Genomic DNA, 10,657 nt, shown 5'->3' on the forward strand with positions numbered 1-10,657 from the left:
CATTCTCTCTATGTCTCTCTCTTTGTTTTTCTTTCCCTATCTCCATCTCTCTCTCTCTGCTCCCCCGTTTTTCTTGCCCCCCTCTCTCCCTCTCTCTCTCTGTCTCTTTGTTTTTCTTTCTCATCTCCCTCTCTTTCTCTCTGTCTCTTGCCCCTCTCTCCCTCCCTCTTTCTCTCTCTCTCTCTCTCTCTCTTTCTCTCTGTCTCTGTTTGTTTTTCTTTACCTATCTTCCTCTCTCTGTCTCTCTCTCTTTCTCCCTCCCTCTCTCTCTCTCTCTCTCATTCTCACATTTCCTCTCTGTCTCTCTCTCGTTCTCCTCAAACCGATCAACTCTCTCCCTCCCTGTCCTTCTCTCTCTCTTTCCCCCTGTCTCCCACCCTCTCTCCCTCTTTCTCTCTGTCTCTATTTGTTTTTCTTTCCCTTATCTCCCGCTCTCTCAGTCTCTCTCCCCCTCTCTGACTCCCTCTCTCTTTATCTCTCTGTCTCTCCCTCTCTCTCTTTCTCCCTCATTACCTCATACTCTCCCTCTCTCTCTTTTACCCCCCCCATCTCTCTCTATCACCTTGCCTCTTTCTCTCTCTCTCTCTCTTTCTCTCTCTGATCATCATTTACATCATTTCAGAGTTTCTGTCTTTACTCTGTGACTTCAGTTCAGTTTTCACTTCTGTTCATTCATTTAAAGCCACACTTACGTAACTTTCCCGTACTGAAGGGTCCGCCTCCTGCTTGTCTCCATGGAGATATTATTACTTCACGTTACAGTATGTAAAGAAAAGCACATTAAAAACAGATTAACAACAAAGAAAATAATCCAGAAATGTAAAAACACGTCTGAAATATTAGTTTTAGTGTCGATTATTTTCAGACAAACTTAACCAAAAACTGCCAACATCAGGTTTTTTTGTATTGTCGTCTTTTGTGCTTTGGTTGAATTTGAAATGTAAATAATCTAGTCACGGTGTTTGAATAAGAGAGGGAGTGGAGATAATGACGGATCAGGATCAGCGTCGTCACGCCTCGTTCATTTTGTTTTATCCACAAAAGTCCCTGTGTCTATTTATAGAAGTTACACTAAACTGACTCACGTGAGCTTTAAGTCGTCTTTTAACGCCGTGACTTCCTCGAAAACAAACCTGGATTTGTGTTTTGTTTCGTTCACACGTGTCTGAGTAACTCTTTTATTAGTCTGTCTACATTTCCAAAGCTCAAAACGCTCTGCTCCACCTCGTGTCTTTTACCTTTAGTTCAGTGTGGGGCTGAAATGATCCAAATGATTCTAATGAAGAAGTCATTGAGTGTGTATACATGCACATCAATAACCCGGTTATTGTCCATATCCCGGTTCTGTCAGTATTTGTGTTACTGTGTTTACATGCACACTGAGAAACAGGGACACTCATATCCGCGTGTACATGATCAAATGGAGTGTCCCGGTTTCTTGACATAATCTTACAAATGCGCAGGTGCAAAAATTAACTTAAATCAATTTCATAAACCAGGAAAAATACAAACCGTGAGCTCCTTTAGCATAAGAAGCTAAGGAGCTACGAGATCTCCCACAATCCACTGCGCAGATTCTTCATTAAAATCTTCTGCATAAATAAACTCAACTTTACAACATATAAACCATAAACACTATAGACACATCAGCCCGTTTGATCAGATCATTCAGCTGTGATCACATTTGTTTACGTTTTACAGAAACGAAACTTAAGACCGTTTGGCTAATTAGCATAAACTGTTAGCGGCGATAAAAACAACTCGCTCCTTGCGCCGCTGATGCGATCAGTTTCTTTTGGACTAAATGACACGACTCTGTGGATTATGTGTGTTATTTCTGTGACAGAAGAGGTGCTAATGATGGTAAGTGTGTTCCGTGCGTATAGAGTATAGGAGATAGTTCATGTTTTAGCTTTTCAGCGTCACACGAGTGCAGGTCGTACGAGTGCAGATTGTACGTGTGCAGGTTTAGCGCAGCTCTTTATTTTACAGTCATTTCACTCGTTTGGTCACTTTATTTATGTTGGATAATTTATTTATGTCGCTACTGTTGTGGTGAAAGGCTGGAAAGTGTCTTTTGGACGCATGCGCACTCAACTTTATGTTGCAGTAACCGGGATACTGCGTTTACATGCCACAAGTAACCCGGTTACTATCGGAATAAACCAGATACAGTAACTCGGTTTCTAATAATAATATTGATGTGCATGTAAACGCACTCATTGTATCACCACATGACATCACAAGGTGGAACTGAGTGTTTTCTGTTTAAGAGAAGAACTCAGCTTAAATAAATCTGCAGGGTTTGTGTGTTAAACGAGTGTGAATGAAGCAAAACACAACTCCAGGTCTGTTGTTTGACGAGAAAACACCTCAAAAACTCAAATCTCAAGAAAGTTTTATCACGATTTGAGTAAATTTCACTTGACAAGTAAAATAATCTGCCAGTGGAACAAGACTTTTTGTGTTTAAAATATGAAAATACATCTTGCTGCACTTAAAATAAGAAAAACAACAACTCTTTGAGCTTAAAATAAGACATAAAATCAAATGCTGCTTGAGTTAAGAAAAAACACTTTTATTTTATTGGTGGATAATTTTACTCAAATAAAGTAAAATGTTCTTAATTTAAGTCATTTTAACTTACTTAGATATGTTTTTTTGTGCAGCATTATATCAGAAAATAGTGTGGTAATATAGACCCTTTAAGCCTAAAAGTGCTCTTCCTGATTTTTTTACCGTCTTAAAAACACAAAAAACAGAACTTGCTGGTTGTAAAGAGTTTTTAGTGATCCAAAGTTCTTCGTCGCTTATTTTATGCATTCAGAACGTCCCAGTTATTCACCGTGATGAGTTTATAAGCACTTTTCACAACTCTCACAGACCAGAGTGGAGTTTTGGCATGGCAATAAAGCTAAAAACACTTCCTGATATCTCAATATCAATTCAGTTCAACCGAGTTTTCAATAAAAATGTCCAGAAACTTCTACACTACAAAGAATTTTACCTCGGCATGTAAAGGCTCTCGTGATCCTCGCTCCACTCAAGCTTCAACTAATCAAGCATTTAGAATAATGAAAATATAAACGTGTCGTACAAAACTATATTAACCCTTGTATTGTGTTAGAAAGCTACACACGTCTTTAGTGTTACCGGGTCAAATTTGACCCGTGATTTAACTCAGCCTGAAAATACTTAAAAACACTAGATATCATCCAATATTGTTTTTCCCCTCATAACTAACTTAGTATGTGTTCATGTCCATGGAAACATTTTTATTTTTTTTATTTTTTTTTGGCTGCACAGACCTTTTATCTTAAAATATACCACTCGTTTTTATTACAAAAACTGCTTAAATTCACTAATTATATTTCCTATAGTGATAAAATTTGTAATTATATTATATAATTATACTATAATCATAATAATTTATATATATAATACATATAATATAAATCTAATTTATATAAGTATAATTATATTGGGTGTCAAGAGGCTTGGTGACCATGAACTGTCACTTTTTCTTGACTTGAAGACGTCTCTTTCAGTCTTTGTGACATCTGGGTTCTCCTCACCACATGTGTGCTCTTGTTCAGGGTCATACTGAACCTCATCCACAGACGTATATATGAATGGACATAACTAACGCTGTAGCCACCGCGTTCCAAATAGAAAGTTCTCCAGGAGGCTCTTCCGGCTCCTTCTGACTCTGTGTGTGTGTGTGTGTGTGTGTGTGTGTGTGTGTGTGTATGCGTGTGTGTGTGTGTGTTGTGGGACACACTGAGCCATATTTGATCCACAGAACAGCCTACAGCTTGTAAGTGATGCATAAAACAGCCACTATTCTCTCCCGTAACACCACAGATGTCACTTTTTTTTTCAGACCTTTACAATTTACTAAAATGGTGAAAACTGATTTTGTTGCGTTAAAATAGTTGTGTCTGAGGATTAGATGAAGCCTCATTCCGGTACAAAAAAGCAAATGGCAGTTTTTACATACCTAAACTTGAAAACGGGTCAATTTTGACCCTAACACAATATAAGGGTTAAAACAAATTTTTTGAGTAATTGTATGTATCAGTACTTCATTCGTGGGAGTAGATGCTTTTCAGTACCTCAGCCGGTTTCTTACATTGTGCTGCATAAAGAAGTGGACATTCCGGTTTGTCAAAGTCTGATCCCGTCAGATCTCAGAAGCTCAGAGGTCTGGTCTGGTCTGGACCTGGACGGAGACACTGGGAAAATCAGGAACCACAGGAGGCGCCAGTCACAAACTCTGTCATTGTGTCCTTAGGCAAGACACTTCACCCACATTGCCGAGTATGAAAGTGGTGTGTGTGTGAGTGATGGTGGTGGTGGTCGGAGGGGCCGATGGTGCAAATTGGCAGCCTCACTTCCGTCAGTCTGTCCCAGGGCAGCTGTGGCTACAGTAGTAGTTTACACCACTGAGTGTGGAGTGAATGAATAACAAACTGTAAAGCACTTTGGGTCTTGAAAGGTGCTGTACAAATGCAATGATTATGTAGTAAGTAAGTCTTTATTTATATAGTGATTTCACAGACATTTCTGTCCCCAAAAGACTTTATTCAGCATTATTCATTCACTCTATACCTACTATTGTAGCCACAGCTGCCCTGGGGCACACTGACAGAGGCGCGGCACACACACACCACTTTCATACTAGGCAAATTGGGTGAAGTGTCTTGCCTAAGGACACAATGATTGTATTGATTGTATTTAACTGATCTTGACTATCAACTGTTCATGGACCTGGAGCAGGTTTTGGGTTGATGGGGGAAACCGGAGGAAACTCATCCAGACACGGGGAGAAACACAAACTCCACACAGAAAGGCCCAGGCGACCCAGGGATCAAACCCAGAACCTTCTTGCTGTGAGGCATGAGTGCTAGCCACTCAGCCACCGTGCCTCTCATATGTAGTAACTATTTGTCAAATAAAAGTAACAAACAAAAGCGTGAGCAAACTCAGAACTAAACATAACTCAAATAATCACCTCTGGGCACCGTGGGTTTGTGGTTTACGCAGCACAAATCAATGTCCATGACTAGAGATGATTTTCCAAGATTTATTTTGCAGTTTTTTGGCAAGCAACAAGGAATACATGTGTAAGGCGACTCCTGCTGCGTCTCCTCGTGACTGGTAAAAAAACATCAGTCCACCCAGGTCACTCTGGTCCATGTACCACTGACCCAAATTAAACCAAAAACAAAAAAAGGAGGTGCTAACGTAAATAATACCAACTTAGACTAAGAAATTAGCAAGAATAATATTAACATAGCAAAAATATATTATACAAATTAACAAAACTGAATTAGTAAACTAACTAAACAAACGAAAATAATAAACTAATTTTAGAATCAACAAAATAAGCAAATAGCTCCTACAGATTCATTAATTAAAGTGAACTAAGTGAGTGCGACGTCACCTACACCCTCGGCTCCAGTCAAACGAAGCTCATGGAGGCTGGCAGTTATAGGGGCGATTTTGAAGTCAAGTTCAATATTAGGAAAAGGAATTTATTAACAGATAAAATAGTGAAATTAAAACACCAGGTTCATGTAGAGCGGGTTAGAATGAACATTTTAAGAAAAAAAATGATGAAGTCATTTGTGAACACTGTAAAAGACAGAAGCACATTCTGAACTGGGACAGAGCAAATATTAAATGCTCACAGGACGATAAACCGGGACGAGGGGCTTTTTTACTCTCCCACACCTGGGGATACTGAGGAAGTGGGACTGCAGATGGTGCCAAAACTTGTTTAAATCAGCTGAACGACACGTCAGGACAACATCACGTGACTCTGAGGAAGACCGCAGGGAGCAGCTGAAACTGTCAGGGATGAAAAAAGAATCTAATAACATAGTTTTGTATATGTATCCGCCCGTCACCTTTCTCCCCTTTAGTTCACAAAGGCTCTCACAAGTTCTGAAACACTTCCTGCACGTGTGGAATGAAGCTGCAGCCAGTTTTTCAGCTCCTCTCTCTCTGTCTCTGTCTCTCTTTCTCTCTTTATCTCCAGGGCCTCTCTCTCTTAAACTGTCGGTACATGATTCTCTGAACTGCAGAGCGCCATTAAACAGACCCTTAAATGTGTAAACAAAACATTGTACATTTTGGAATAAAGGCGACTGAAGGCAAAAGCGAAATAGGACATAATATGATTTGAATGGGGAAACGCAGATTAACCACAGAAGATTAAAATATGGCAAATCAAATCTGAAACCAACCTCCAGAGTGGAAAAGTTGAACACGCTCCATCTACACTGCCCAAGACGCAAAACTCTGGTCAGATCTGCTCAGGTCGTGTACACGTTTACGTCACATTCGTACAGTTCACAGAAACAAACATGTCGGATCATTTTCATGCGTCGGACCTTTAATCTAATAAATTTACAGGAGACTCCCAACAAATGTAGAGAATCTGCAGAGAAACTATTAGTGAACAGAGGAGGATCTGCAATCACCTCTGTTAAATTCTGGATGCACCAGGTCGTCGCAGTCGAGTCAGACGGATCTCGACTAGACCTGGAGAACCAGTCGATGGTGGGACAAACTGGAGCTGATGAAAATGCGCAGCGTGAAAACTTCTGTTTGTCTAAAGATGCTTTTGTTGTGTGACGCACACAAAATGTGCAGTCACATTTTTATGTTATTTTGTGATCTGGCTGTTTGTGTTGGTGCTCTTGCATTACCGGGGTGCGCCAGGGGGTGGCAGTGTAGTGAGTAAGCCACAGGTCTCCAGCCACGGCCCTTCTTGAAAAGTTTTGTGCCGCTCCTCTTCATACTATGAAGCGAGGCTGAACCAAAACTCACTGCTCACTGTCTTTATTTTTCTATTATTCAGGTAATCTAATGTGGAACACTTACAATAAAGTACATACAAGAGAAATGTATTTTATTTTGGTTGTTTAGAGCCGATATACAAGTGGTTTTGATACAGATAGATCGCGTTAGTTTGATAAAAGCTCTGCTAGTCACCGCAGTAGGAACATGAGGTTTTGTAATGGCGGCGATTTGATTATAAATTTGATTATAATTTAATTTTTAGCTTAGCTTTTGAATGAAATATCATATTTTTTACTTGTTTCTACTATACACATTTTAATTTATATTTTATTTATTTTAGACTTATTTTTTAGGATATGCAGTGTTTCCTCTGTAGGAGCCTCTGCATCAGGAGCAGAGGTCGGCTGTGGCTGTCGGGTCTGTCCTGTGGGCTCCTGGTGGAGAGTTGGAGCTTGGGCTTCATCTCTCCCCTGGACCCTGTGGTGGTTCCTGGTGGTGGTGGACGTCTCTCTGCTCCTGGTGTAGACGGCTCCTCTGATGGTGCTTTCTCAACTGGTTCACCTGTATTCAGCCTCACATTTTACTATGTGTCATTTTATGTATTTTAGCAGGTTAATGTGTGTGTGTGGGGGGGGGGGGGGGGGGGGTTTGGGTGTTTGTGTGTCTGTGATGTTTGGTTGTGTCGAGTTGGGCAGCTGTGGGGTTGGGTTAGTGGGTGGGTGGAAATGTGGGATTGTTTTTAATCTGTGTAAAGCACTTTGTGTTACATTTTTGTATGAAAAGTGCTTTATAAATAAAGTTTGATTGATTGATTGATTGATAAAATGTATATGCGTAAGCCGAATTGTAAAAATATGAATAATATTTCAGTTAATCGTCAAGTAATAAAAAGGTACTGTTTAGATATATATACAGATATATACACATATTTGAGTAAATATACATTTTTTTCAGTAATTGGACAGTATATGTGAGGTGAGAACATGTATTGTGAAGAAACCAAATTATTGATAAATCTATAAAATGTAATTTTGATTATTTTGTAAATAAATATACAATGAAGCGAGGCTGCACAGAACCAAAGCTCACTGCTCACTGTCTTTATTTGTCTATTATTCAGACACATTCTTCTGTGCGGGTCTGCCCCCTAGACCGGACCCGGAACAACTGCTTTAAGTACAAACATACACAATCCAATTCCACACACTTTTGCGTCACCGTCTGCAGCAGATTTACTCCAGAAAACACTCGTCTAAACGTGGAATAGAAAGTGAAGACGCGACGCCACTTTTGCGTTTTCTGTTCAGAACGTCATCATATAAACGTAGTCTTAGGAACCATGAGCTGGAGCTGGACCTCGGACCTCAGAACCTCAGACCCGTCCATTCAAAGCTTTAAAAACAAACAATAAAATCTTAAAATCAACTCTAAAATGAACAGGAATCCAGTGCAAAGATGCAAGAATTGTGGTAATGTTCTCTCTTCTTTTGGTTCCTAAAAGTCTCACCGAAAAGTTTTGGACTCACTGTCGTTGGTAAAGTTTGTTTTGTGAGATGCCAGAATAAAGCGCGTTACAGTCGACAGAATAAACTTGTTCATTATTTGTTCGTTTAATATCGAAACTTAACATTTTCGATGAAAACGAAAGCTTGATGGACTCACTTTGTCACTGCGTCCAACAGATCAGTGTGTGGAGGCAAAACAACTTTCTCCAGCTAAACTCTGACAAGACTGAAGTCATAGTGTTTGGTCCACAGAAACAAAGGGACAGTGTCAGCATCACCTCCAGTCTCTCGCTCTAAAACCTTCAAATCAGGCAAGAAATCTAGGGGTAATAATGGACTCAGACTTGAACTTTAACAGCCACATCAAATCAATAACATCTGCAGCCTTTTACCATCTAAAAAACAGAGCAAAAATCAAAGGTTTACTGTCTAAATCAGACTTGGAGAAACTTATCCATGTGTTTGTCTCCAGTAGGTTTGATACTGTAATGGTCAGGGCTGGGTATCGTTAAGAAGTTGTCGATACGATACATACCTTGATACACAGGCCATAATACAATACGCTTTTCGACACTTTTGATTCAATACGATTCAATACAATTACAATTACAATACGATATATTTCAAATCGATTCGATACGGTTCAATGAAAAACAAAGGCTAAATCATGGCTGTGAAACTAAAAGTCCAATAAGTCAACTAAATTTGTGCAAAGTTAATAGGAAAAACACCCATTTTACTCAAAACAGCGAAAATCTCAACACAGTCGTAGCTCTTAAACAAAATAATTTAGTAAAATATACCTAAAAATACTCTCAGCAATATCTCGATACAGCGGTCCACGATATCGATACTGTATCATCAAAGTAAGCGATACGATATATCGATATTTCTATATTTTTCCACACCCCTAGTAATGTTCTGCTCACTGGTTTCTCCAAACGAGCTGTGAGACGCTGCAGAACATCCAGAACATCCAGAACATCCAGAACATCCAGAACATCCACAACATCCAGAACATCAGAACATCCAACATCCAGAACATCCAGAACATCCAGAACATCCAGAACATCCAGACAACATCCCACAACATCCACAACATCCAGAACATCCAGAACATCCAGAACATCCACAACATCCAGAACATCCACAACATCCACAACATCCACAACATCCAGAACATCCAGAACATCCACAACATCCACAACATCCAGAACATCCAGAACATACAGAACATCCAGAACATCCAGAACATCAGATCCAACATCCACAACATCCAGAACATCCAGAACATCCAGAACATCCACAACATCCACAACATCCAGAACATCCAGAACATCCAGAACATCCACAACATCCACAACATCCAGAACATCCAGAACATCCAGAACATCCAGAACATCCAGAAATCCACAACATCCAGAAACATCCAGAACAATACAGAACATCCAAATATCCACAACATCCAGACACTATGAACGTCCACAACATCCAGAACATCCAGAACGTCCACAACATCCAGAACATCCAGAACGTCCACAACATCCAGAACATCCAAAACATACAGAACATCCAGAACATCCAGAACATCTAGAACGTCCACAACATCCAGAACGTCCACAACATCCAGAACATCCAGAACATCCACAACATCCAGAACATCTAGAACGTCCACAACATCCAAACATCCAGAAATCCAGAACATACAGAACATCCAGAACGTCCACAACATCCAGAACATCCAGAACATCCACAACATCCAGAACATCTAGAACATCCACAACATCCAGAACATCTAGAACGTCCACAACATCCAAAACATACAGAACATCCAGAACATACAGAACATACAGAACATCCAGAACATCCACAACATCCAGAACACATCTAGAAACGTCACACAACATCCAAAACATACAGAACATCCAGAACATCCAGAACATACAGAACATCCAGAACATCCACAACATCCAGAACATCTAGAAGTCCACAACATCCACAACATCCAGAACATCTAGAACGTCCACAACATCCACAACATCCACAACATCCAGAACATCCAGAACATCCAGAACGCTGCAGCTCGGGTCGTGACTTGAACTAGGAAGTACGAGCACATAAGTCCTGGTCTCAGGTCTCTGCTCTGGCTCCTGTGCCTCAGACACTTTAAAGCAGCTCTGCTTGTACAAGTGTCTCCATGGCCGAGCACCAAAGTCCATCTGTGACATGTTAGTGTCATATGAACATCTCACACTCTGAGGAGCTCAGGGACCAACTCCTGCTGGTGCCCAGAGTCACGACTAAACAAGGGGAGTCAGAGTTTCAGGTTCATGCAGCTAAAA

Source organism: Boleophthalmus pectinirostris, unplaced genomic scaffold (assembly GCF_026225935.1).
Source record: "Boleophthalmus pectinirostris isolate CB_2022bp ecotype Guang Dong unplaced genomic scaffold, ASM2622593v1 HiC_scaffold_19, whole genome shotgun sequence".
Taxonomy (NCBI): domain Eukaryota; kingdom Metazoa; phylum Chordata; class Actinopteri; order Gobiiformes; family Gobiidae; genus Boleophthalmus; species Boleophthalmus pectinirostris.